At 43.3% G+C, this 21,212-nt stretch overlaps 1 long non-coding RNA gene across 1 annotated transcript in view; it reads left to right on the top strand.

Moving 5' to 3' along the window:
- The window catches only part of LOC146775939 (uncharacterized), a 31,462-nt gene that overhangs the window by 1,780 nt on the left and 8,470 nt on the right, over positions 1 to 21,212 (top strand). The window contains exon 2 of the long non-coding RNA XR_014972218.1: positions 20,318 to 20,398. This is a non-coding gene — a long non-coding RNA (uncharacterized LOC146775939). The remainder of the gene's footprint in view (positions 1 to 20,317; positions 20,399 to 21,212) is intronic.

Below are 21,212 nucleotides of genomic sequence, written 5' to 3'. Positions count from 1 at the left end.
GTTACCTTTGCGTACACCCAAAAATATATAGATTTAAAACACTTGTTTTATATTAAACAAAAAAACTTTTTACAGTTTTTATGGCAGCCAATCTTATACATTATGCATAAAAATGTTAAAATATTGGCTTAGATATTAAAAGGACCAACTCAGTCGCAGGCTGTCACCTTGTAGCACTATAAACACACAATTGACTATTTCAAAATGCACCAACCAAGATTTAATTCTGTTTCTCTCCGGTTACTCACACTTTCTTAAACGTGCTTTAAAATGCAGCATTTACCACTCTTCTTTTCAAACTTTTCTCTAGGGGAACCTCCTAAACAACCCATATGTCAGTGGGGGCGTAGCAATCATCCCCAACTTTTACGCTGACCACCTTGAAGTGTCACCAGCCGCCGCTGTTTAAGTTCCTGGACACATCTGCCTGTAGATTGACATGGTGTAAAATCAAATACGTTTACATAAACTCATAGGGCTACATTTTAACTGGATTGGAATAGACCTTGAATGCACTGAGACACAAGATTTTATGTATTAGGAAGGTATAATAAGATAAAATACAATAGACAAACCAGATGTAAATTTAATTTCAGTAACAATCACACATACATAGAATTTTACAAAGTGCATATGTCATACCATCATAGTTTCAATGATGATGAAATCAACCCACAGAAAAACCCTAATTATGTGCATCAGAATTAAATTACATCCTCTGAAGGTAGCCAGATATTCAGCAAACAAACCCCTCCCTGAACGGAGCCCCCAACTTTTTCAATTTGTGCCAGTTAGGGTTATGCTGCATGATTGTAAATTCCAAGCCACAGGCAAGAATGATCTCGTGCCAACAAGCCTTTGGATCTGGGCGCTCGCTTTGCGACAAGAACCTGGCAATGCCACTGTAACTGCGTAAAAATATATCAAGACCAGATTACGTGGTATTAAATTAGTATGGCCCAGAATAAGAAACTTTGAGTAGTAGTGGGCTTCCCAACATAACAAAATGTTTAATTTATTTAAAAACTAAGCCCAAAATGGTGAAAGGACTGGACAGGAAGCAAAGATATACTGGCTCTGTACACTGAAAACATTCAAAGGCTGCCCTAAGGTCCATTTTAAACAATCAGTAAGGAGTATAGTATATGTCATATACAATCTTAAAACAATGAGCTTTAAGCCATGACACATTACATCTGCTTTGGGCCAGCTGAACACTAGAGCTAATGTCCTCCTCAGTCACAGTCGAGCCTAAATTCTTAATCCAATTTTTCACTATTTGCTGGAAATGTTTTTCATTAAATCTACTGCAGATTAGAGTCGGATACAAGGCACTGATAGAGCTAAATTTAGAATGGATTGTGACGCATAGGCATCTCATTGGCTGGAAGATGGGCAACAAAATCTCTAAGCTGCAAGTATCTAAAAAAGTTCTGCCAATATGTACCGCAAAGATGCTGAAATTACCCGAATGAAAGAAATATCCTGTTAGAGAACAATTGACCGAGCTGTTTAAACCCAATCTGGTGCCAGAATTGTACAAAACCATCATGCAGATCCAGCAGCATGATAAGTTTTAAGACAAGGGAAGTGTACTGATTAAAAGACAATATGTTATAATACGTTTTAATAGAAAGCCAAATCTTATGATGGACAAAAAGCATCTTAAACCTAGTGTGTTTAAATTAGACTGCATCGATCATGCCCTGCATAGGTGACAAGGTGCAATAAAAAATCTGATGTTCCAGAGAAAGACAGGACAACTGCCAGTCAGACCTATCCATAACAGACAAGAGTTGCCACCCAAACAAAAACAGAAAGTCCACCCACAACGAAGGAAGAGCCATACTGCCCATCTCACGAGGGAATTGCAAAAACCGGATGGCACAGCGAGGTTTTTTATACTCCTATATAAATCTCTGCCAACTAACCACAACTTAAAAAAAAACAGCTTGGGGAGATAGAGGGGTATGGACCTAAACATGCACAAAAACCTTGGCAGAATAACCATTTTAATCAGGTTGTACCACTTGATCAGCTCAAAATTATGCTTATCTCATTTACGAAAGAGTCATAAAAGTCATAGATTCATGATACAGCACCTCGTACAAAAGATCTACAATACCCCTCAAGTAGGTGGAGATAGGAGCCCCTAATTAAGTGGCTTCTTTTACATGCCGGTGGTTTGAGGGGCCTGGTGATAAGATAGTTATAACCTGTGGTTTGTCGATATTCAATGTATACCCAGCAACTGTGCCAAAACAGCCCACCGCTGCCCCATTACCAGAGAGCGCTTGAGCCCGAGAGGATGACAGTATGGGGATATCATCCGCATACGTCATCACCTTCACCGTAAATTGATTAATTCGGGAGGATGGAACCTGAAAGCTTCAGCTTCTGGATAAGAGGTTTCCAAATATAACAATGATACATAAAAGGAACAACGAGCAACCCCGTTGGGTCCTCCGTTGAAGCTTCACACTGTCCGATATTCTTCTCATGTTAACTATTCGGGTCGACAATGAGGTATAGAGAGTTATAACGGCACTATTAAACTTCTCTCCTAACCCCATTTTCGCCAGAACTAACCACAGAAAGCTCCACAAGACTTTCCAATGCCTTCTCAGCGTCAAGCAGGATCATACCTGCAGGATCCCCCTGTGTTTCTGCCACGTCCATAACAGAAACGTCCATATATATATATGAGCTGTTGTATTCCACAGTGGGATGGAGCTGTGCTGCATTGTTTTGACTAAAGTAGAGATGACTGAAGATAAGCGATTTGCAAGGATATGAGTGTATTTTTTTGTGTCTGTATTCATCAACGATATTAAGTGGTACGATCCACAATTGAGAGGATCATTACCCTTGTTTAGAAAAATCGAAAAAGACTTTTCTTCCCAGGAAGTTAGCACAGACTGCAGAAAATATGGAGAATTCACCAGCTCTTCAAATCTAGGAACAGTGATATCTGGAAAAGCTTTATGAATTCTATAGGCATAGAATCAGGGCGAGATGCTTTTCCTGATGCCAATTGAGACAGTGCTTTCCTAATCTCTGCTGACGCAATTGGGACATCCAATATCTCGCGTTGAGTAGCTGATCGTCAGGGTAAACTCACCACCTATAGATAGCCTTTGATGACTTTTTGTGAAGGAGGACTCTCCTCATGATTAAGAGCAGCATAAAACTCTTGAAATACAGATAAGAAATCCATAGGATCTGACCTAGTCTGACCCACTGAGTTCCGGATGCTAGTGATTGTATTCTTAGATCGTTTGTCTCTGATCTCAAAATATGAAAACTGCCCCATCTCTTTACTGTGTTCAAAACAAAGACCCTGCTTTGTCTGCCACCTTCGATAAGCTTTATCCCAAATCTTTTTCTGTATAATCATACGTGCAATAGTTCGTTGTTCCAATATATTTTCTGATTCAGGAAAGTGGGCATCACAGACTCATTTGGAATATTCTAATTCCAACAAAAGGAGATGAACGCCGGGACTGATCTAACTTTTGTTCCCTTTCATTACATTGAGAGGGGTAGCTGAGGGTCTAACCATGTACCAAGCTTTCATTGCATCGCACACTATTGTCGAAGAGGCTGAATTTTGGTTAGCAGAAAAGTACTCTTTCAGGCAGTCCATCATGTAATTTACATACTATTTTCTGAGGTACTAATTTGAGATCAAAAGACCACCTAGAGGTAGAAACGATAAGAGCCCAGGAGCTCAATTTATTAAATACGAAAAGACCATTGTGATCCGAGATGACATGCAGATTAAATTTAATAGAGAGAGCGGAGACAACAGTACTGCTTGCTAGAACCATATCATTCCAGGAAAGGGCCTTATGTGAAGCCAAGTGGAATGTATGACCAGGGTCTGACCCACGACATGCGTGCCATATGTCAACAAGAGCGTGAGTATAGATAATGTCCTCAGAGCAGCGCAAGACTTTTTCATGAGCAGCTCTGCTGACATCAAGCCAGTTAAAGCCCCCGCAGATAAAAAAAAAAGTGGGACGCCATTGAAACAATTTAGAAAGTAAAAATTTAAAGACCAAAGGATCATCCTTGTTTGATGCATACAGCACACAAACCGTCAGTTGTCAACTATCTTTCAATATATTTTCAATAACCCACCTACTAGATTGGTCAATTTTAACCAAACGGACCTTCCACCCTTACGAACAGAGCTACCCCCACTGAGACCCCTCCCTACCCGATGCGGCCACGATGTTATAGCCCAAATTGTTCTGATTTTTAGTCTCTGACAAAGATAAGTGGGCCTCTTAAATACAAAGGAAGTGATGCTTGAGTACACGGAGTTCGTCCTTAACATATTGGCTGTTAGAAATGGGATTTCTGGTTGGCTAGGGCATGAGCCTAAGCCAGGCAGAAACCACCACTCTAATCAGGGCGAGGGAGTTACACACCAAAGATAACCCCTGCTCACCCCCTTGGTAGCTTGGCAGAGCAGTCAGGCTTATCCCAGAGGCAATGTGTAAAGCGTTTTCGCAACACTCTCACACAGCAGCGACACACTCGGCACACCACAAAAGAAACTCCACATCAGGTTATATAAAAATAGGCTTTTGTATTATCATAAAAACACATTAGAACATATCACATCTATACTCGGTGCCACCAGGCATTTGTCATGTATTTACAGATATTTCCATAAATCATTAGGCCAATCTGCATATAATCACAAGTGCACCATGTAACCACTTGAAATGAGGATAACCAGTAACTACTGGCTAGAACTGCCCTTAGCACAACACCTTATGCCTAAACATCTGCAGCAGTGCACATTCCATAACACATCATGCCCCTCTTGGGCATAAACATCATTACTGCACATAACACCAGTGGAGTGCACACATTACAACCGCATTAGGCAATAACCCTGTACAGTATGGCATAAACACCATCCAAAGCAGAAACCTGTGTTCATTTTACCCAGGACGTGGTACTCCTCACATGGGAATTGGGCACCACAGCATCTGTACACCCCCAACTGGGGTAACCATACCGCCAGTGACGTTGTCCCAAAAGCAGCACATTCCTAAGCAGAGGCCCTGTCCTGGGTTTGCCCCGCAATGCCACTGAAGAAGTGCCCCACTATTGGGTTGGTGCTCCCACTGACTTCCTCGGACCAGGACCCATGCCCGGTCCGCGAAGTCGGAGAAACGTCCCCTTTAGGGGAGGGGCATGGACTCTGTCTCCCCTCCGTTTCAACAAAGTCCAACTGCCCAAGGCAGCTGACCAATAAGGGTGAGCCGGGGGGCTTCATGCCCTGGCTCCTTGAACCGCGGCTGCCCGCAACCACACGGTGCAGCCGCTCAGTCATGGAAAAATGTCAAACACGGACCACAGGGCATGGAGTGAAGCCTCCGTTGGCCCCACCCAGATCCAGGCTCAGCCTCTGCCTGGCTTACGGGTTTCTGTTCACTTCTGGCGACCCGCTTCTCCCTCTACCAGGCGGGGGGAGGCGGAGAGTTGCGGAATGGAGCCTGTGAAGCTCCGTCCCTTCCTTTGGCTCACGAACGCGGGGTAAGCTCCAACCTGAATTTGGGATCTGTGGGGTCTCTCTTCCTTGTAGCTCTTGCTCATTTCATTAGTCATTAGTCTTGTTATGACCCTTACATTTAGATGTTTTTATTTTACTAGAATATACCTCACTTGTGTGGGGGAAAGAAAACATTATTGGACCTTGGTTCTGAAGAAGGTGGTCAAGAGATTTCAATAGCCACCAGAACTTACATTGACCAAGTTTGTTCGGAGAGACCAGGCCAAGAAGCAACAATGCAAGACTAAAAGGAGTGGTCTATTTGTTGGACTTTTGAAGGATGCTCTGGGGTTATGGTAAATGTGTGTATGAAGTGTACGTAAGTGTGTTGGTCAGCTGTGAATGTGAGATAGTGAACCAAGAGTGGGGTGGTCTGTGACATATTTTGTATTGATTTAATCATTGTTCATGTTTAAATGTTGCAAGTATAATGTGCGATTCTGTTCAGAAAAATAAGAAAAAAATGTTGTGTAATATATGTATAAAAAATAGGAAGTGTATGAACATTTAAGTACATTTTAAATAACAGAATAAATATTTGAAAGAGGATTTTGAGTCAGTGACTACACTGGATTGATTCCTTCCATCAATGCAGCTAGGATGAACAGGAATGTTTATAATTGATGATTTGTTTCCCCCTATTCCCGCACTAAATAGCATATTTAGGGGTGCCCTTCTTATAGGTGTGAATAAAAAAATGTAAACTTTCTAAAAGTGGTATTATCAGAATTGCGACTTAAAATACAACTTTTCCATTAAAGAGGATTTGAAAATATATTTTTTTAGACACCAAACATGACATTTCTACCTGCTCCCAAACAAAAGTTATCAGTCAAACTTTATTTTGGTTATCTGTATTTTGTTTTGTGACTAAAACTGAAAATTAGGGTATTTTTTGAGTGATTTAAAATGCTGTCAGTCATGACTGACAGGCCAAAAGCTGTGTGGATTGATAGGTAAAGAGGTTAAAAAAGAAAGGAATTTTAGTAATGATGCCTAAGCAGCAGGAGTTGTGCACAGCATTGATACTAAAAGTTGCATATTTTCATGTAAGTGCATTGATTTATCCCATGTCAGTGTTCATATATTTTAAACTTGTTAGGCATTCGAGTAGGAGTGAACATATTTTGGGTTAAATAAATGTGGAAATATACTAGTTTCAACTTAATTGTTTCAAAAAACCCAGAACAAATATGGATAAATACAAATAAATTTAGCCAAAAATAAATATGGATTAAATAGAGACGGAAATGTAAAATAAATAAATAACAAAAAAACTATAACCCCTATTTATAAGTAATAAAACAGGAGTTTTAGGCCTGGCAATGGGTTTATTTTGCTAAGTGGAATTCGCAGTTTAAAACTGCTCACAGGCTGCAATGACGGGCCGGGGTAATATTTTAAGGGGCTGTCACGGGGCGGGCGTCTAGTGCACTTGCAGTAGAGATGACAGACTAAGGAATGTTATTGATCCCAGATTTATTGTCTTACAACAGAAGTGAAGGAAGGTTTTAAAGGGCTGGCACTTGTGATGCAGTGTTTTCAGCGTGGGGCGTTCTTCGTTGGTCCTGAGGGAACACCAGGTTTCTTCTCCGGTTGGGACTCAGGGGTCGACGTCATATAAACAAAAAAAGAAAAGACCTCTCTTTAGTTACAGGGACACTTTAGGAAGTGCGGGGTCGGGTTGTGAAGGACACTGTAGTACGGAAGTGGGTGCGTTAGAGAGTAGAGCCACCATCGTTGTTTAATTATTAGCGTAGCAACCGTAGATGAACCGTCTACTAGTTACTGGAAGGCGTCCCCTTCTTTCACGCACACCCGCCGCCCTGATCCCAGGATTCGTTCGCGTACCTGTCGGAGCCAGGAACCTCCGGGTCCCTGGCAGGGCGCTGCGTGTCTCCGGCCTCGTGGCTCGTCTGTTGCTCCTTCTCTGCTTTCTCCGGTCAGCACGGTCTCGTCCTCCTCCTTTCGCTCGTCTCCCGCTTGCTCCGTCCTTTCTCCTCGCGTCCACGGCTCTCCCTCGGCTTCCGGGTCCGGTCCTTTTCCGGTCTGGCTCCGCCAATCCACGTCGACGTCGTCATAGGGGGCGTGTCCTTCACCCGACAAGGAGGTAGTGTCCTGAAAGGGCCAGCGCTGCAGATCGGCTCCCATCGGAAACGGCGAGGGTCCTGTTCCGGCCACCGGGGCCTGTGGGTCAGAAGAGGGAGGTGACAAAGGTGAGTCCGGGGTCCGTGGTCGAGGGACAGGCCGCACCTCCCGACAGGGGCTTAATTGGGTGACACAATTTGTGCTGCAGACCCACTAATTGCATTTAATTTACCAGGCCTTGTTATATGGTATACCACTTTACTGGGATTTACATGTACATTAAACATACCAATAACGTGTAAGATAATTTTACCATGTTTTAGGGAGGGAGCACACACACTTTTGTACTGGTGGTAAAGTACAAAGAGTCCAAAAGCACAACTGAAATCAGGAAAGCAGGAGGGGAGGAGCCAAAAGGTTTGGGGAAAGACCACCCTATGGCTAACCAGTCTAACATGTGCCCCCTCCAGCTGAAAGTGGGGAGAACTACTCAACCTCCTGGGAGTTCTCATTACTAACCTGGAAGAACTTGGAAAGACAATCAGCATTGTAGTGGTCTGACCCAGGGCGATGTTCCATGGTAAAGTCATTCCCTGTAGCAAAATGGACCACTTCAATAGTTTGGAATGGTCACCTCTGATTGGCATGAGCCATCTGAGGGGCCTGCGGTTTGTCTGATCTTAGAAGTGAGTCCCAAACAGGTAGGGTCTTAGCTTCTTCAGTACCCAGACCACAGCAAAAGCCTCCCTCTCAATAGCATTGCACAACTGTTTCCCAGAAAGTAACATTTTACTACTGAAGGCTACATGTTTGTCTAGGACCCCCTCATTCACCTGTGATAATGGAGCCCTCATGCCACGCTCTGATGCATCAGTCTGTACTATAAATTCCTTGGAGAAGTCAGGGGCCTTGAGTACTGGTGCTGTACACCTGGCCTCCTTGAGGGTGGCAAAGGCTTTCTGGCAGGCCTCTGGCCAGATCACCTTCTCAGGCTGCTTCTTAGAAGTCAGCGCACTCAAGGGGGCAACAATGGTGGCATAGTTCTTAACAAAACTCCTGTAATAGCCAATGAGGCCTAAGAAGGCCCACACTTCTGTCTGAGTTTTGGGGGGCTCCTAGACCAGGATGGTCTCAGTTTTGACCTGGAGGGGCTGCACCTTGCCCCGATCCGCTAAATGTCCCAGATACACCAAAGTTCCCTGACATATCTTGGACTTGTTGGATTCAATAGTAGAGCCTACCTGTTGTAGGGCCTCAAGTACCTCCCAAGGGTCGTACATGTGCTCCTCCCAACTGGAGCTGTAGACAGCTATGTCATCCAGGTAGGCAGCACAGAAGGCCTCCTTCCCATCCAGAACCCTGTTCGCCAACCTCTAGAAGGTGGCAAGGGCATTCTTTAATCCAAAAAGGCAACACCTTTAATTGATAGTGGCCTTCTGGGGTCGAGAATGCTGACCTCCCTTTTGCCCCCTCAGTCAGGGCAATCTGCCAATACCTTGAGATGAGCCTTAATCTCTGCTCTCTCTCCCACACTAACTGGGACAATCTCCTCCCCAAGTGCTACAGTAGACAAACCGGGGGTTTGCCCACCAGTGGGGGCTGTGCCCTCTTGGGACACTTGACATTCGCTTTCTCGTGCCCAAACTTGCAGCACTTCTGGCACTTGGGGACAAACTTACCTGTCTTCTTATCCCAGAAGCCGTAGCTCTTTTGTTTAGAATAGAGCTAGGTTCCCTTCCCCTAAAAACTGTTTTGGGGGCCTCAAGAGAGCTCTTTGCTTTTATTTTTCTCTCCCCCTCTTTCTTCTCATGGGGACACGTCCACCCTATTGGGAAACCCCAGATGCCTCCTTAAATACTCTGGTACTGACTCAGAGATCTGCATCCTTAGCATGTTCCCTTAGATCAGTGAGGTTACTGTCAACCAAGTGTTGGCGCAGTTATGTAAAACAGGTATTGAGCATGTGCTCGCTCAGAATTAGATTGTACAGGTCAATGTAATCATTAACTTTGCTCCCCCTCGCCCAGCCACTCAGTGCTTTGTTGGAATAATACAGGAAGTCTCCCTAAGACTCTTTGAGAGTTTGTGTCTGTCCCTGAAACTAAGGCAGTACCTCTATGGACACCTCAGACTTGGCAAGTAAAAAGGTGTTCAGGGGAGCATACTGCATTTGCTTTCACACCTCTAGTATTAGAGAGATGCCCCTCCCCACTGTGGGCATGTGTTTTCCCAAGCTTGCTTCCCAGTCCTCCTCTGGGAGCCTGTGCATTCTAAGGGCAATCTCATATGTAGGAAACCATTTATCTGTGCCATGTACCGCCATGTAGCTGGGCACCAATATTGTGGTATGCGGACTCTCACCTCTCCCTGCCACCATTGTTGCTGGACTCTGCTTGCTTGGCTCTGATGTCCAGCTCCCAGACACTCAGCCCATTGGACATTCTCTTTTCCTCCATGGCCATCTTCCTTTCCTCAAGACCCCGGGGCATCATCTGCTGCCCTCTTGGCATCAGCCTCCTAATTGACCCACTTCTACTTCAGGGTTGATTTCCTTTCCTCAAGGGCTCTTTAACTTGGCCAGCTGCAGCTTGAACTTCTTTTCAGCTCTTCTGTCCTCCAGCTCCTCTGGGGACAGACTGGTGTAAGTCACAATGCTCCCTGTCCTTTAAGGAGGCTCCTTTTCTGGGGGCAAGTCTTCCTCCTCCATCTTAATGGAGTGACTTTAGAAAAAAAGCTAAATAAGGAGAATTTGAAATTAGGTCCCATCTAGTATCAAGTTGTTTATATGGGATTTTAGTGTTAAACTAATCACTGTATGGTACTGCACAAACACAAGCACCGTGTCCCACCACTGATCACCCATGTGAGAAATAGGGTTGTTGGTTAAGGGGAACAAAACCATACTCAAGCGACAGTCGCAAATATTGTCAGGGTGAAACAAAAAAGTTACTAAATTAACTTGCGCTGAACTTTCTGGTACGCATGGCACAAAAGCAGGCAGGCTTAACTTAGAGGCAATGCGTAAAGTATTTACGCAGCACTTAAAACAGTAATAAAGTGAAAATACAAGACAAGAAAAACCCCACACCACTTTAGAAAAACATAGCAAATTCTAATAAATTATTTGACACCAAATTAAAAAAATCCAATCATTAGAACTGAGTTATGTTTTTTTTAAATTTGAAGATCAAAATCTCATCTAAAGGATCATAGTGCCAACCGTGGTAATCCATTCAGGCAAGATCGGGGCAAAGTCTAAAGTGATGACTGACCGTGATGGAGCGCGATTCAGATACTCAAAGTTAACTGGGCCTGGTCTCCGCTTACCTTCAGACTAAGAAGAATTTTTCAATAAAAATTTCTACGAAGGTTAAATTCTGAGGGGCAAACCCACCGGCAGTGTCAGAGGAGAAGACGTAATCATCAGGGAGCAGCTAGATGAAGTCGCAGTGAAGATTTGTAGAGCTGCAGGTCATATGACCGCCTGTTTTTATGGCAAAATTATGTTTTATTTTAATGACAGTATTTATTTATGAAGTTCTTAACTACTGTGATATTGGATTATTGTTTTTTTTTATGTACTGTTTTTTCGGTAAGCATTTTTTCCGTTAAAGTTTGCAGTGAAGATTACTACCTTCCGACTTATTCTCAACATTTTTGTTAATTGGTTTTGGAAACTTCACCTATTTTCACTTTCCGCTAGTAAAATGAAATTCAGCATGCCGAGCTGCATTAAACAAGCTATCAATTTACTAATGTGAGCTGAGCACTCCACCTTTCACCGCTCATTTCACTATTTCGGGGGAGAAATATATGCCCAGTAGTAGGATTGTGTGTCTCCACCCCATTACATGAGGAAGTGATGATTCTTAATATAGAAAAAATTATACTAACATCAGGATTTCAGTCATACACCTACCGACTGAGCTCTCTGCCATGGAGATCTCCACCAATGTAATGGAAAACTCCAAATGGGAAAGAATAAGGAAATAGGGTTCACTTTATGTAAATCACACTCGCCTTCTTCGCCTTGGACTGGATAATATTGGGAATGCCAGAGAACTGCTACACCTCCAAGATGAATACCATCCCAGGTCACCACCCTCAGTAGACTCCTACTGTCCATCGTGCACCCATGCCTGCTATATAGCATTATACACAACAAGGGGCCTGTTCACAAGGTGATATCAATACTCAAAACCCTAACACACTTGTTGTCATACATTTAGACAATCTATTAAGCCAGCGGTTATACCATCTGTACTACTAGGGAATGGATCACCAAAATATAAAAAAAGCTTTAAAATCTGTCTCTAAAGAGAGTGACCTGTGTCTCCAACTACCCTTAGTGTAGTGAACTCAAAAGAGAAGAAGTGAAAAAATGTGAAAAAGGATTGGTGGTGCCTCACGGTAGTAACACCAAGGGGGTAAAGCAGGAAGGTACTCGCCTGCTACCTCAAGATCTCATCATCAGCTACCACCGCTCCAAAGCAAAAGTGTATAGAAAAGTGAGAAAAACCCATAAAGACAAGGTGCTAAGGTGTGTAAACAAAGATTGTCTGTGCACCAACTCGTGCAACAGGATCAACCCCACAATTGAAATTTAGGAGTCAGGCTATTGCTCCCCTAGTCCTAATCTAAAACTGAGCTAGATCACACTTGCTAACAATCTTTATTCAATGCGGTGTGTCTGCTCATTAAAAAGCCGACATGTTTCATTGCCACAGGAGAAAAACTCACGGCAATTTCTTCAGGGCGTGGGTCAGTAACTCCACCCTGCACCAAAACTTGTCTATTTTAAAATTCCTACGGGAGACACAAGAGAACAGACAGACATGCAAAACATAACATAATTAGTTGGCATCTGGTCACATTTAAAAAGGTTATTCAATATGAAAAACCTCCCACACATTTTTGTCACAGAATTTACTGGGATGTTGCCCAACATGGGCATACCTTTACCCTCAAGCACTTGTGTGTGTGTATTCAATCACTCTTTCACTGGCTTTCCCAGTCACTTCCACTCGTGTATCTGTAAAACACGGTAAAATATCGTAAGGCAGTGAATGTTGGCAAAACACGATTTCAATAACGTTTCATGCACTGCCCTATTGTGCCATTAGTCTCATATGGCAACGGCAGCACGTGTGTAAATGTCCTTGTTACATTTAACCCCCTGTCTCAAACATCTACTCCCACTGTAGTATTTAGAGAACAGAGAGGTCAGATCTATCCCTTTCTATGCCAATACAAAGCGTGATGGATTCGCCAATACTATCGTGGTCGCTTCCCTTGCATGTATTCAAAGGACCATATCAAAACAAGCTTACCGTGACCGTATCGGTCGAACTGGCCTACATAAATGCAGGCCAGACTGGGAGCAAATGTTGCCCCCATCGAAGTACCAGACACCTGTAGGTAGATCTGGTCCTTAAAGGCAAAGAAGTTTTGGGTCAGTGCAATCTCTATACATTGTAAGACAAAGGTCTGAGGTGTGTCATAAAACCACTCGCATTCCCCCAGGGCGCGAGCTGCTGCCACCAGTGTCGCTTCCTGGGGGATGCTCGTGTACAATGATTCAATGTCTATAGTGACTAAGAATTGATTGTGCGGATCGTATGTTACATCTTCTAAAATTCTAAGCACATCAGTTGTATCTTGGACATAAGATGGTTGAGTAATGACACATTCTCTCAAAAAGTAGTCTGCGAACTGCGATAAAGGTTCCAGCAATGACTGGATCCCCGAAACTATCGGGCGTCCTGGTGGCGGTCGCTGGGCTTTATGGATTTTGGGTACTATATAAAATGCCGGTACTCTAGGTCTCATGTTGATCAAAAATTCGGCTTCCTTATATGTCAACCATTTTTTCTCCTTTGCTTCTGTAACCAGCTTAATAATGGTTGCCTGCAGTTCTTTTGTAGGGTCCCTCACCAATGGCCTATAATTACAACGGTTTCCCAAAAGTCTGGCGACCTCAGTCTCATAGTCCTTAGTGTCCATCACCACCACCGCCCCGCCCTTATCGGCCGGTTTGATGGTGATGGCTGGATTACTCTGTATAGTTTTTAATGCTTGCCAGTCCCGGCTACTCATATTACTATGTGTGGTAGCCTGCATATTGTGTTCCAATCCTGAAATATCATGAAGAACTTTCTGCTCAAAAACCTGTACCTCTGGACCTATCAAATTGTTAGGTGGACAAAATTGTGAAGGGCAGCGCAGGTTGGTCGAGAAAATAGAAGGATTGTTCTGTTCCTTGCCCTCAAAAAACTTTTTCAGTTTAATCCTTCTCATAAGGCCATGTAGTTCACCCCAGAGTTTAAAACCATCATGTTTCGGGGTAGGGACAAACCCCAACCCCTTATTGAGCACTTTCAGTTCATCTTCAGTCAATTGATTTTGTGAGAGGTTAACCACTATGTTGCTGTCACTCCCAATCATAGGGGTATTCTGCCCCTGCTGCGTGTGATCCTTGGGGAGAACGTCTGACAAGTTGAATTCAAATTCTGGCGAGGGCGTTGGGTTTGTTGTCCTAAAAAAACCCTAAATAGAGCGCCCAAGTCCTCGTTGGTTCTATCTTGGGGACTGAATCTCACTCTTTGGTTAGAAGTGGATGGTTGGGCAATATAGTCCTCGTCCTCGCTACTCGTATTCTCAAAGGTCCAATTATTTGGGGTCCTTCTACTCTGTCGACGTCCATCCCTCACACGTGTTGGAAATGATGTTTGTTCTTGAATTTGTTGGTAATACTGATCTTCTACGTATGGAAAGGCCCACTCATGGCTAAATCTATCTAGATTCCTTCTTAGTACCCAAAATCCATAAAGCCCAGTGACCACCACCGGGACGCCCGATAGTTTCGGGGATCCAGTCATTGCTGGAACCTTTATCGCAGTTCGCTGACTACTTTTTGAGAGAATGTGTCATTACTCAACCATCTTATGTCCAAGATACAACTGATGTGCTTAGGCTTTTAGAAGATGTAACATACGATCCGCACAATCAATTTTTAGTCACTATAGACATTGAATCGTTGTACACGAGCATCCCCCAGGAAGCGACACTGGTGGCAGCAGCTCGCGCCCTGGGAAAATGCGAGTGGTTTTATGACACACCTCAGACCTTTGTCTTACAATGTATAGAGATTGCACTGACCCAAAACTTCTTTGCCTTTAAGGACCAGATCTACCTACAGGTGTCTGGTACTCCGATGAGGGCAACATTTGCTCCCAGTCTGGCCTGCATTTATGTAGGCCAGTTCGAGGCCTACCATATCTATTCTGACACCAATTTCTTCCAGAGGAACATTGTCCTCTGGAAGAGATATATAGATGATGTGTTATGCATATGGTCAGGGACTGAAGAGAGACTCAACGAGTTCTTAGGATGGTTAAACAGTCTTGATGATTGCCTCAAGTTTACATGGTCTGCAAACAGACTTTCAGCAACATATCTTGATCTTGATATTCAAGCAGAACACAACAAGCTAGTGACTAATGTTCATCAAAAACCAACTGATAAAAATTCGCTACTGCATTACAGGTCATAACACCCTAGGGCCCCCCGAGATAATCTGCCTGTGGGCCATTCTTACGGTATCGCCGTAACTGCTCTACCCTACAAAAATATTCAGAACAGGCAGTTGACTTAGCTAGCAAATTGGAGAATCGAGCCTATCCTCAGAAGGTCATCACACAGGTGAGAAAACAAGCGTATAATACGCCACGTGCCGCACTATTGGAAAAGACACCTAAGAAAAGTGGAGAATGTATCCCGGTGGTCACTACCTTTGGTCCACTTTCAACGAAAGTTAGACAAATCATTCGGTGGCATTGGCATCTGCTAAGCACTTCCAACATGCATATGCCACAGCCTCGCTTTGCCTTCAAACGATCAGCTGATATCCACGATCGGTTGGTGCACACCAGACCTAAACAAGAACTGAGAGAGACCAGTGTCCCGCGGGGACATTATCCATGTGAGAGCTGCTCAGTATGTGAATGTACATCTCCTACAAAGAGTGTTACTTTTGCTAGTAACAAAACAAACTTGGTTCTTGAACAAGTTTAGCAATTGTAACACAACCAATGTCATTTACAGACTGACATGTCCGTGTGATCTACACTATATTGGCCTCATGACACGGAAGGTTAAAATAAGGATACAAGAACACTTGAGCACACTGCGTGCAGGGAAACTCACCACCAAACTGGTGCAGCATTTTCAAACCTGTAAACATGCACCCAGGGATGTCCGCTGGGTTGTCCTTGAGAGGGTAGTGGGGGACCAATATAATATGGAAACCAGACTTAGTACTAGAGAGGCACGGTGGATCTATCAAGTGGGTGTAGACCAGTCCGGATTGAATGACCTTATTGAATGGAATAAGGTCAGTGTATAAATTAAGAACCCAGCTAAGGTCCCCCAGCCTTTTATATTTACATCTACATTCATATACTTACTATCCTATGAATCCTATGAAGCCCTGTGCTATAAAAAGGTGTGACTTTGAGTGGTGTTGAAGATGCTCTGTCAAACACTATACTTATATATTCTATATATTTTTTCACACCCTGTAATTTTCTTTGTTTGGGGATGGCACAACTGCTTTTGACCCACGTGTAATATTGAAGTCATCAGCACCTTAGACATCGTGTGAGGAATACTTGAATAGCCATGTGTGTTCACCACGGGTTAAATAAAGCTATTAAGTGTTCAATTTATAAAAAACAACTCCCGAGTAGGGGTAAAGATAAATGAACCTATTTTTAGCTTTATGAATTTAAATGGTCCAAGTTGTGGTAAATATGAATACCGGGACCCGCATCACCGTGCGAGTCCATGTGTATATAGGTTTTAATAACATTTGTGAATGGATGGTAAAATCTAGGCAACTTGCTTCTAAATAAAACATTTATATACGATGCATAACAACATTTGAAATAAACGGCTATGAAACACTTGATTGCCGCTATAACAACTAGTGAATCAGTAAATTAGCGGTTCCAACACCATTTAATAATGGCGCCGGCGTTAGCATGGAATGTACAGTGAATTAGTTAGCAAAGGAGGGGCCATATGCGCACGGTGACGTAGAGCGCCGAAGCCCGTTAATACTAACTTTGAGTGCAATCCGGGCCGATGCGGTGCTGAGTCAACACCTGACACCGATACGGTCACGGTAAGCTTGTTTTGATATGGTCCTTTGAATACATGCAAGGGAAGCGACCACGATAATATTGGCGAGTCCATCACGCTTTGTATTGGCATAGAAAGGGATAGATCTGACCTCTCTGTTCTCTAAATACTACAGTGGGAGTAGATGTTTGAGACAGGGGGTTAAATGTAACAAGGACATTTACACACGTGCTGCCGTTGCCATATGAGACTAATGGCACAATAGGGCAGTGCATGAAACGTTATTGAAATCGTGTTTTGCCAACATTCACTGCCTTACGATATTTTACTGTGTTTTACAGATACACGAGTGGAAGTGACTGGGAAAGTCAGTGAAAGAGTGATTGAATACACACACACACAAGTGCTTGAGGGTAAAGGTATGCCCATGTTGGGCAACATCCCAGTAAATTCTGTGACAAAAATGTGTGGGAGGTTTTTCATATTGAATAACCTTTTTAAATGTGACCAGATGCCAACTAATTATGTTATGTTTTGCATGTCTGTCTGTTCTCTTGTGTCTCCCGTAGGAATTTTAAAATAGACAAGTTTTGGTGCAGGGTGGAGTTACTGACCCACGCCCTGAAGAAATTGCCGTGAGTTTTTCTCCTGTGGCAATGAAACATGTCGGCTTTTTAATGAGCAGACACACAGCATTGAATAAAGATTGTTAGCAAGTGTGATCTAGCTCAGTTTTAGATTGGGACTAGGGGAGCAATAACCTGACTCCTAAGTTTCAATTGTGGGGTTGATCCTGTTGCACGAGTTGGTGCACAGACAATCTTTGTTTACACACCTTAGCACCTTGTCTTTATGGGTTTTTCTCACTTTTCTATACACTTTTGCTTTGGAGCGGTGGTAGCTGATGATGAGATCTTGAGGTAGCAGGCGAGTACCTTCCTGCTTTACCCCCTTGGTGTTACTACCGTGAGGCACCACCAATCCTTTTTCACATTTTTTCACTTCTTCTCTTTTGAGTTCACTACACTAAGGGTAGTTGGAGACACAGGTCACTCTCTTTACAGACAGATTTTAAAGCTTTTTTTATATTTTGGTGATCCATTCCCTAGTAGTACAGATGGCATAACCGCTGGCTTAATAGATTGTCTAAATGTATGACAACAAGTGTATTAGGGTTTTGAGTATTGATATCACCTTGTGAACAGGCCCCTTGTTGTGTATAATTCTCTGAGTGGGGGATGACCTGTTCTCTGCCCCTAGAGCTCCTTATTGTGTTTGGGCTGCTATATAGCATGCCTGTTCAGGGAAATCCCAAGCCAGGCTAAGTAAAAACCAAAACCTAACTACCTTTCCACTACCTTACAACTTCACCTGAAGCCACATTGTCCTTTCCCCTCACAGATAGGCACACATCTCACATGTCACTCACACTCAGATTATCCCTCTCTTTACAATTTGAATTAACCATACTAATCTTCACACACTATGGGGCCGATTCCGATGTCGGACGGACTGGAGTCCGTCCAACATCGGTCAGGAACCGTTCCCGACCGACCCACTGTCGTCGGTCACGGCCCAGCAAGTACGATGCGACCGAACCCTTTTCGGTCGCAATCGTATCCCACACAATGGGAGCATGCATTCCGGGCAGAATGCATGTCCGCATTGTGCAATGGAGGGGTGCAGTCCATCCCTGCACCCTGTGGCCGGCACCCCAGGGTGCCTGCCACTGGGTGCAGGGATCTACACAGGGGCACCATAGGTGCCCCCAGGCCACCATTCGGCGGCCTCGTACCCATGGGGGCCCACAAAGACAGTTTCCGACGTCCGCTTCGTGTCGGAAAGACCAGCACAAAAAGGCAGTGAGAAACTGCCATCGTACTCCCTCGGTCGTAAAGAGGCGGCCGGGGTAGTACTGAAGGATTTCCGGACGGCAGACGAGCTCTCTGAGCCTGTCGTCAGCCATCCGGAAATCCGAGTCGGATTCCTTTCCAACCGAGCCCATCGGAATTGCTCGGTCGGAAAGGAATCCGGCTGGCACATTCCGATGCGGGCTGAAGGGCTCCGAACGTCGTTCGGAGCCCTTCCGACCGGAATCGGAATCGGCCCCTATATCTTTCTTTTAAACAGTCCTTAAATCAGGCACATTTGTAGCAACAACTGGAGCTTGAGTAGCGTATATTGAGGGAGGGCAACAACCAGGCTGTGTGTCTAAATGCATCCCTACCATAGACAAAGATATGCAACTCTGCTATCAATATCAGAATCAAACTACTGACAATTATATACCTTTGTTTGTTATATCTCAACACAGCCATTATTGTATCTTCTTCGTATATGTTAACACAATGTATTCAACATACACTTTTATTGTGATTGATTAGGCCTCACATATGCTCATCCACACCATGTCATCATTTACTTTGTAGGTCCAGTGTTGTCAGTCCCTCTGCCACCTGCCATCACCTCCTCTTCTGCTCTAACTAGTGCTCCAGCATGTGGACTGGTCAGTCTACAGCCTGCTTAATTGTGATTTGTTTAAACAATTTTCTCTCTGCATGGGTGTAAGGATATTAATATTATATTTCAATAAGACAATAAGGACTCCACATTCAGCATGTCTATTATTTGAACATATGTCTGAGTCCATCTCTCGCAAAATTCATTCTTCCATTTGGTTATTTATTGTAAAGTATGTTTATATGCTTATAGTCACCGACTTTATTCACCACTGCAGTCAGTCGTTGAGTGTTATGTACATTGTTGCAGTAACTAACACTCTCTTTCCTGTCAATGCCTGCCTATAAAAAAAGACACATTTATCCAAGTAGATGCCACACATGAAATGACGCTGTGAATGTTTATTTACTATGTAAAATTACGATGTTAGCATATTCTCACACTATTTGTGTTGGTATATTTTTATACCATACATATGTTTCTATTTACAGCTTCAGTGATACAATAGCACACTGGTATCCAAACTATTCATGCACGGCTGGCACAGGAAAGAGCGATGGGGCGGGCTGTGGGGGAGGAAGTTGACAGATGAGGGGATAGGTAAAATTAAATAAAAAACTAAAGAAAACCACTTACCTTGCGCTTGCCGGCAAGCACAAGGTAAGTTGTTTTATTATTTTTTGTATTTAGTTTTACCGATCCGTCTGTAGACTTCCCCCACCTGGCCTCATCGCTCTTACCTGTGCCAGCCGCACCTGAGCCTATGTCCACTCCTCGGCTGACACCAGAAGACATCCTTCAAGCAGCAAATCAACCCTCTACCGTCCGTCAGTCAGATAACTCTATGAACATAATACATGTACTAATATTTATCCCAGACTGTAGCTTTTATCCCTACTTTGTCATTTCTAACAAATGTATGTCCATTTCTCCATGTGAAGTTAGGGTAACACACATCTCAGTTTCACTTTTCAGTATTGATACACTTTGTATCTCCTGCCACAGTTCTCAGTTCATTGTCACAATTCTGAAGTTTATCTTTACTTTTTTCCTAAGCTGCTGCATCAAGGTAAGAGTGACCACCACCTTCTTTCATGACACTCATTCAGCCGCTGACATCAAAGGTTCATCCATTCGGTAAGCATCCATGGCAATAGGGTATGTGCACATCATAGGAAACTGATGCTATTGTCTACTAATCTAAAGTTCCAATTGTCTGTACTAAAGTGTATTTTGTTGCTAAAAGCTGAGGTACAACTTGTCTGGTCTTGGCCAGTCTTTCATGTCCAACTTACAATTTACATTACCATTCTCTTGCACTCCTTTGGGGACCAGGAGCCTGAGGATGATGCCATTCCCTCCATTCTTGGAGGGCGGTATGCAACCCCCCCATTCTCCTCCAAGCTATTATCTATACTGCCGCCCCTGCTGAAAGGTAGAAGTGATTGTTGGTTTCACCCAGAATGCTCTCTCTAAAAACACCTCATGGCCACCAGCAGCAACCTTCTTGGGATCTCCCACAGCTTGCAAGTCCCCAGGCACCAGGGAAAAAGCTACGAATACTCATCTTGTTACACAGGACTCACCTCCAGTCACCAAACAAATGTATTAAGTGAATTTAATAAAGTAAGTTGCCAATTTGTAATAAATAGAGCCATATGAGATTAGTGGCCAGGACATTTTAGAAAAAGTTCAAATGATTTTTCAATAACAAGTTCCTGTGTGTAATATATTATACTATAATAAAACAAATAACAATTTTTTTTTTTTTTATGATTAACTAACTTTTACATCAATTACATTAATTCAGCTACACATTTTAGTGGGCAACAAATTATACAGATAACACTGACATATAAAAGGCACATTACCCCTCAAGACATGAGACTACAAAACTGTCAATCCGCAGCTATAATAATATTTTTTATGTGGTAGGACTTACTTCCTTGCT

This window comes from Triturus cristatus, chromosome 12, assembly GCF_964204655.1.
Source record: "Triturus cristatus chromosome 12, aTriCri1.1, whole genome shotgun sequence".
Classification (NCBI taxonomy): domain Eukaryota; kingdom Metazoa; phylum Chordata; class Amphibia; order Caudata; family Salamandridae; genus Triturus; species Triturus cristatus.
Note: the sequence above shows the minus strand (reverse complement) of the source record. Positions and strands in the feature narration are given on the sequence as shown.